Source organism: Macaca mulatta, chromosome 4, assembly GCF_049350105.2.
Source record: "Macaca mulatta isolate MMU2019108-1 chromosome 4, T2T-MMU8v2.0, whole genome shotgun sequence".
Classification (NCBI taxonomy): domain Eukaryota; kingdom Metazoa; phylum Chordata; class Mammalia; order Primates; family Cercopithecidae; genus Macaca; species Macaca mulatta.
In genome coordinates, this window is record NC_133409.1 from 124,336,727 (window position 1) to 124,345,312 (window position 8,586).

The window sequence follows — 8,586 nt, forward strand, 5'->3', positions numbered from 1 at the left end:
TTTATTTATGAAGGAACATTTCAGATGGATAGCTTAATGCTCAAATCCTGAAAAATTATTGTATTATGGATAGTTTCAAGGTTTCTTTTAAAGAACTCTAACAATATACATTCTTGTACGTTCTTCTTTCCTAAAGTTGAAGCTCCTTTTCACATATCTAAAGCAAGTTTGACTGCACTTGAACTTATATATATATATATATATATATATATGCCTGAAAAAAATACTAATTAAACTTAAAGTGTTAAATAATGAAATAGCATGTTCTGCAAGTGACTGAACAGTCCATTTCCAGTCCACTCAATTGTCTTAAACACAAACGGACAAACTGAAGCAAACTGTTTCACATATCTAAAGCAAGTTTTCACATATCTAAAGCAAGTTTGACTGCACTTGAGCTAATATATATATATAAGCCTGAAAAAAATACTAATTAAACTTAAAGTGTTAAAGATAAACAATGAAATAGCATGTTTTGCAAGTGACTGGACAGTCCATTTCCAGTCCACTCAGTTGTCTTAAACACAAATGGACAAACTGAAGCAAACTGTTTCATCTTTGGCCTCAATCACACTTACAAAGCAGTTGCCTCATCAGGGATTCAAGGCTCCTCCTACTCTGGGTTATGAATCTTAACCCGCAGGTTGACTGATGGCTGAAAGCACTGGGGACTGACCGTCCCACTTCCTGTTCTCATACCACAGTTGCACACCCTGGAACGTAAGAAGCATGCTATAAAAGGTACTTCAAAATATAACAACACACACACACACACATATCCATGTGTTTCTGACCCTCTAGAATTCTCAGAAATACTTCCTACCTCTCCAGCTATCAGCTTTTCACACTGGAATGAAGAATCTTAGGTCTTTAGTTAGAGATAATCCTCCAAAAGGCCAGAGTCTCTGATGAATTTGGCCTTGCCTCATTGTCCCTTATCAGCATAGATCTACCCCAGAATAGACTCCCCAGAAGGCGTCTTTCTAACTAGATATTTACATGTAGAAAGGTTCATGGATATGCCAGTCCTGTTGTGTAGATTTGAAGAGCAAAGTCTCCAGCTTGCTTTATTTTATCATTTTGACAACATAAGACACTTTGAAAATATTTACTTCAGCTTATAAGCTATTTTCTTCAAAATTTTTATTTCTAAATATTGCTTCACTTTGGATCCTTTATCTACTTTGTCCAAACAAGGCTGAAAATAATGTCAGTATTTAATAACAACTACACAAATTATTCAATTCCTGAAATTATCTAACCTCAATTACATATTAGTTTTTCAGATTACAGGTAAATCCTTCATATCAGTTTATACCTAGAAAATATATTATACATTCATTATTCAAAAACTTTGCTTTTACTATAAATATGTGAACATATATGCCAAATTCAAATATCATCCCTTTGTACCTTTTTAGGTAATTACAACTGGACTGCAATTACAATTTTGAGGTAGATCTGTGCTGAATGGTTCCTACAAAACTAGCTTACAAAAGATGATAAATTTCTTTAAAGTTTTCATTTGATTAAAATAATTCATAAAAACATCTTTTCAATTCCATTGAATTAAAGTTTCAGATGTGAGCTAGATCAAATCATCAAAATAAATTTTGAGCTTTTATTGGGTTCAATAGGCCAAGATCTCAAATTAGTGTATGTTTCCCACCATAATATTATTTCCATTAGCCTACAAATGCTTTTTAAAGTTAGACATCATTTTATAAAACAGGAAAAGGGGTAATAAATATTCTTAGGGCCTTGCAATAATTTTTAACTTGTCAGGGAAATAGACAACTGACTTTTGTGACTGGGTCAGGATAAAAGGATAAAGATAAAAGGAATAATTTCTATTTCCCCACCTCTCCAGAGTACTGTATAATTTACTTTCACATGGCCCAATTGTAAACTCACCACCTCTCTAAAGGCTTAAGAAAAATTAGGGCTTTACTTGTTTTCTATCATCTAAAAATATTCTGACTTGACGAGCATACTAAATATCTAGCTAGAATATGGGCTATGTGTTGTTGGGGCTCAGAAGATAATACCCCACAATGTGGCATGTTGGCATGCTGAGTGCTTGGAACAAAGAAGATTGAAAAGCCTCAGAAATGAGCCTCAGAACCAAGGTCGCTCTCTCTGACCTTCTCCTGCCCTTTCTTCTCTTTCCTTTTGCTAGTGCAGAGAGAAGCTTTCTCAAAGTTCCCTTATCTGACTGAGGGAAGTTCTTCCAAAAGGAATGCAATTGTCTTGAACCCCTTCCCTAGGAATCTCATCAAACAACCAGAAAAGATTATTTACCAGAAAGGACATTAAAAGTCATCACCACATACAGGCTGGGCACAGTAGGGCTCCCACCTGTAATCCCAGCCCTTTGGGAGGCCAAGGTGGGCAGATCACTCAAGGCCAGGAGTTTGAGATCAGCTTGGCCAACATGGCAAAAACTTATCTCTACTAAAAAGATGAAAAAAAAAAATAGCTGGGCATGGTGACATGCACCTGTAGTCCCAGCTAATCAGGAGACTGAGGAACGAAAATCACTTGAACCCGGGAGGTGGAGGTTGCAGTGAGCCAAGATCACACCACTGCACTCCAGCCTAGGCAACAGGGCAAGACTTCGTCTCAAAAAAAAAAAAGAAGTAATCATCACATCCAGACAGCATCTTCTCCTGAAGGTTGATCCCCAAATAACTTTTATTACCTAAGAGACTTTTATCTGTGTAGTAAGATAAACTTTGTTCACCATGAGATTCCTCCCCTGTCCCTCCCATAACTTACAGCCACCTCCCCAAAGAGTCTGAAGCCCCTATTCCTTCATGCTATTTTAACCTTCAATCATCTCTGTTCCCTTCTTTTGAGTCTCATATCTTATATGGCTCCCATGCACACTTGCACATTAACAGATTTGTATGCCTTTTGCCTATTAATGTATTGTCAGTTTATTTCAGCAGATTCAGACCTTCAGAGGGGAAAAGAAAAATTCATTTCACTCCTACAGTGTTTACAAACAAATTATATATGCATACAGGAACCATGCTATATTTATTTCTATATCACCAATACCTACAATATTTATGATGTATCAAGTTATTCAGTGGATGTATGTATACCAAATTGAAATTAATGTATCAAGATGGATAAGAATGAGAGGATAAAGGAGAACTATGCTCACAGATCATATGTACTCATACATCACTCAAAATATGCAGACAGAAATAGATTTCTATGTACAAGAAGTAAAACATGCTCCTAAAGCTTTCATAAAGCCAAAAGCCAAAAATACATACATTTTTTCAAATAGTCACATAGATGGACTGCTTTAGGGAATAAATATAGCCTCATCGTGCTCAGGAAGGGAGAATAATGAAAGGATAGAGACCAGGGTGCTGATTTACTGCTCTCTTAGGTGCCTTTCCTTGCTGATTTATGGAGGTGCCATAGAAACGCCTTTGGAAGAAGCCTGTTCCCTTTTTCAGGGAATAGTTACTGCTCTGACACTCAGCCATGGAACAGAGAGAAAAAACAATATAGAAATTAACATGATAAATTTTTTTAGTAAAATACAAACAGGCATACCTCTGAGATATTATGGGTTTAATTTCAGACTACCACAATAAAGCAAAATCATAATAAAGTGAGTCACTTGAATTTTTTGTTTCCCAGTGCATATAAAACTTATATTTACAATATACTGTAGTCTGTTAAGTGTGCTATAGCATTATGTCTAAAATAATAATGTACATACCTTAATTTTAAAATACTTTTATTGCTAACAACAACAACAAAAAATGCTAACAATCGGGCCAGGCGTGGTAGCTCACGCCTTTAATCCCAGCACTTTGGGAAGCCGAGATGGGCGGATCAAGAGGTCAGCCAGTGAGACTAGAAAGCCAACATGGTGAAATCCCGTTTCTACTAAAACACACACAAAAAAATTGGCTGGGCGTGGTGGCACACCCGTAGTCCCAGCTACTCCGGAGGCTGAAGCAGGGGAATCGCTTGAACCCGGGAAGTAGAGGTTGCAGTGAGCTGAAATCACGGCACTGCACTCCAGCCTGGCCACAGAGCAAGACTCCATCTCAAAAATAAAATTAAATTAAATTAAAAACATGCTAACAATCATCTGAACTTTTAGCAAGTCATAATGTTTTCGCTGGTGAAGGCTCTTACTTCATTATTGATGGCTATGGACTGATCAGGGTGGGGTTGCTGAAGGCTGGGGTAGCTGTGGCCATTTCGAAAAAACAACAATGAAGTTTGCTGCATCGATTGATTCTTCCTTTCACAAAAGATTTCTCTGTAGCATGCAATGCTGTTTGATAGCATTTTACCTTGTGTAGAACTGCTTTCAAAATTGGAGTCAATCCTCTCAAACCCCGCCGCTGCTTTGTCAACTAAGGTTATGTAATATTCTAAATCCTTTGTTGACATTTCTACAAAGTTCACAGCATCTTCACCACGAGATTTCATCTCAAGAAACTACTTTCCTTTGCTCATTGATGAGAAGCAGCTCCTCATTCATTCAAGTTTTATCGTGAGATTGCAGCAATTCAGTCACATCTTTAGATATTGCTCTACTTCTAGTTTTCTTGCTATTTCTACCACAACTTCAATTATAATAGTAACATCAAAGATACGTATCTGTTGTGATGATCTGATAAGAATGAGAGGAAAAAAGGGAACTATGAAATATTTCAAACTTTATTATTATTATTGTGTCAGTATTAACAAAATGTGACACAGAGAAATGAAGTGAGCCCAAGCTGTTGGAAAAACGGCAATGATAGACTTACTGCAGAGTTGCCACAAATCTTCAATTTATTAAAAAAATAAATCTGTGAAACACAATAAAATGAAGCATCCCTGATTTTTCTTCATATTTCATTAGTTTTTATATATTGTTAATATTTGAACAATTTATATGTTTATATGGGATTTTATATGTTTATATGGGAATTTATATGGGATTACACCATAAAATTTCATTGCCAAAAATATTACCTATCTGCGGTTGTAGTGTCACTAGGTTCTGACATTATTGCAGATAAAATTTCAGTTGACAAAATCCAGCAAAACAACCTAGTAATGATGAGAAGAAAGATTTAAAGGGGTAAAATCAATTTTTTTTGCCATTTTTAAGGAAAAAAAATAGATTATTTTCCTGATTTGAGGGGTCCATGATTCCTAACATAAAATCTATGAGACTTCTGTTTCTCGTAACAAACAAAAATATCCTATGGTAAGATTATATGAAATTCTGGAAAGATGGGAACCCCTTTTTCCCTCTCCTCTTGACAATATCCCCCGAATGGAGCAGCTGTTACCTTCCTCTCCTCCACCTACCCTCTCCTCGTAATACGTCCCAGCAGTGAGACAGAGAATGAACAAATACACCACCTTGTGAAACAGAGCTACCAGAGGAAAAAAAAAATGACTACTGAACAAAAAATGAATGTGGATTAAGATTCAGCATGATAAAAGATTTTCTAAAAATAGACATGATTTTCAAATTAAAAATGCAGTAAATCTCAGGATTGGAAGAATTTGCTAAAAAAAAAAAAAAAAACACTAATTCAGTAAATGAATTTAACAAAAAGATTTTTAAAATCTCTCAGGTCACTAACTCAGGTCCCAAAAGGGCAAATAAGAGAGGAGATAAGGGGCTTCAAGGGCAGATCACACAGGGTAGGTGGCTGGGGGTGGTGGGAGTCAGGGGGGGTAGAATAAAATGTGATAATGATGCAGATAATAGATAAAGTTTCCCTGAGCTAAAGAAAATCTTGAGTTCTCTTATTAAAAGGGCTCACTAAATCCAGGAATGTTTGACACACACTTAAGCACATCGTGGTAAAATTACTGATTTTTAAGAATGAAGAAAAAATATTTTACAATCTCCTCAAGTTAGTAAATGTTACCTTGCAATACTCACATCAGAACAGTTACTTCAAATAACTGTACTTGAAGTACAGTAAACAATACCCACATCAGTAAACAATACCCACATCAGAACAGTTACTTCAAGACAGTAGAGGAAAAAGAAAGGATCCAATGGTAAACCAAAAACATCCCAAACAAAACAAAAAATCTTTATATAACTAAATTAAAAGATAATAGTGCCCCCACCCTCACCCGCAACATTGCCTCGACCCCAGGATTCCCCCAGCTCGCCTGCCTGCCATGGCTGACAAGGAAGCAGCCTTTGATGATGCAGTGGAAGGAAGAGTTATCAACGAGGAGTACAAAAAACGGAAAAAGAACACCCCTTTTTTTATGATTTGGTGATGACCCATGCTCTGGAGTGGCCCAGCCTAACTGCCCAGTGGCTTCCAGATGTAACCAGACCAGAAGGGAAAGATTTCAGCATTCATCAACTTGCCCTGGGGACATACACATTGGATGAAGAAAACCATCCTGTTATAGCCAGTGTACAACTTCCTAATGATGATGCTCAGTTTGATGCGTCACACTACGGCAGCGAGAAAGGAGAATTTGGAGGTTTTGGTTCAGTTAGTGGAAAAACTGAAATAGAAATCAAGATCAACCATGAAGGAGAAGTAAACAGGGCCCGTTATATGCCCCAGAACCCTTGTATCATCACAACAAAGACTCCTTCAGTGGTGTTCTTGTGTTTGACTATACAAAACACCCTTCTAAACCAGATCCTTCTGGAGAGTGCAACCCAGACTTGCATCTCCATGGACATCAGAAGGAAGGCTATGGGCTTTCTTGGAACCCAAATCTCAGTGGGCACTTACTTAGTGCTTCAGATGACTACACCATCTGCCTGTGGGGCATCAGTGCCATTCCAAAGGAGGAAAAAGTGGTGGATGTGAACACCATCTTTACAGGACATACAGCAGTAGTCGAAGATGTTTCCTGGCATCTGCTCCATGAGTCTCTGTTTGGGTCAGTTGCTGATGATCAGAAACTTATGATTTGGGATACTCGTTCAAACACTACTTCCAAACCAAGCCACTCAGTTGAGGCTGACACTGCTGAAGTGAGGCTGACACTGCTGAAGTGACGCTCACACTGCTGCCTCTCTTTCAATCCTTATAGTGAGTTCCTTCTTGCCACAGGATCCACTAAGAATGTTGACTTGTGGGATCTGAGAAATCTGAAACTTAAGTTGCATTCCTTTGAATCACATAAGGATAAAATATTCCAGGTTCAGTGGTCAACTCACAATGAGAGTATTTTGGCTTCCAGTGGTACCAATTGCAGACTGAATGTCTGGGATTTAAGTAAAACTGGAGAGAAACAATCCCCAGAAGATGAAGAAGATGAGCCACTAGAGTTGTTGTTTATTCATGGCAGTCACACTGCCAAGATACCTGATTTCTCCTGGAATCCCAATGAACCTTGGGTGATTTGTTCTGTAACAGAAGACAATACCATGCAAGTGTGGCAAATGGCAGAGAACATTTACGATGAAGACCCTGAAGGAAGCATGGATCCAGAAGGATAAGAGTCCTAGATATGTCTTTACTTCTTGCGATTTTAGACTCCCCTTTTTTCTTCTCAACCCTGAGAGTGATTCAATGCTGGTTTCAAGACACAGACTCTGTTCAGCTATCCCTCTATATAATAGGTACCACCAATAATGCTATTAGCCCAAACAGTGGGTGTTTTCTAAATAATAATAGGGGGCAGGGGGAGCTTGATTCAGCAAAGCCACAGACTTACATTGAAATTTTCTTCTAGAATTTTCTAGTAACAAACCCAGGTCTAAAGTAGCTACAGAAAGGGGAATAATATGTGTGATTATTTTTCTTCTTATGCTATATCCTCAAGTTTTTCAGACTCATTTAAGTAAAGGCTACAGTGAGTAAGGAATAGAACCAAATGAGGTAGGTGTCTGAGCCATGAAGTATAAATACTGAAAGATGTCACTTTTATTCAGGAAATAGAGGAGATTCTAGTCATATAGATTCCTACTCGAAAATCTTGGCACCTGACTTTCAGGATGCACATTTTCATACATAGACCAGTTTCCTCTTGGTTTCTTCAGTTAAGTCAAAACTACACGTTCCTCTTTCCCCATATATTTTTGCTCATTACTGTATTTCTTGAGCTATTTTCATGTTGTTTCTTTTCTTTCTGTGAAATGGTGTTTGTTTGTTTGTTTGTTTTTACTTGAGGCCACCAAGTTGTAAAGATGTATGTTTTTACCTGACAGTTATACCATAGGTAGACTGTCAAGTCGAGAAGAGTAAATCAATAACTTATATTTGTTTTAAAAATTAAATGAATCCTTGATTTAATAAAAAAGATAATAGTCACTGAAAGTGCTAAGTGATCTTATTAAAACTTAGGAGTTAGGTGTCATATGTGCAAGTATATCGCTTTACAAAATACACGGTATGACATCAGGTTTACACCAGAGTCATGAACTTATCATAATACTGATACAATACATGATCCTTCCTCTAGCATTGGGATCTGTACACTTTGAACCATTGACCTCTGGAGAATCTGAAGGTATTGATTCAATGCCAGGATATGCGAAGATGGATGGTCATTTCCAGCTTCTCTACATTCTCTGAGACTTGGAGTAAGCACATCTCTTTCTTAATCTGAACTTGA

The 8,586-nt window shown here is 37.3% G+C and overlaps 1 pseudogene; it reads left to right on the plus strand.

Annotated features, from left to right (window-relative positions):
* The first annotated feature begins 6,177 nt into the window (after positions 1–6,177).
* LOC713121 (histone-binding protein RBBP4 pseudogene) lies at positions 6,178–7,468 on the plus strand (annotated as a pseudogene).
* Positions 7,469–8,586: the final 1,118 nt, after the last annotated feature.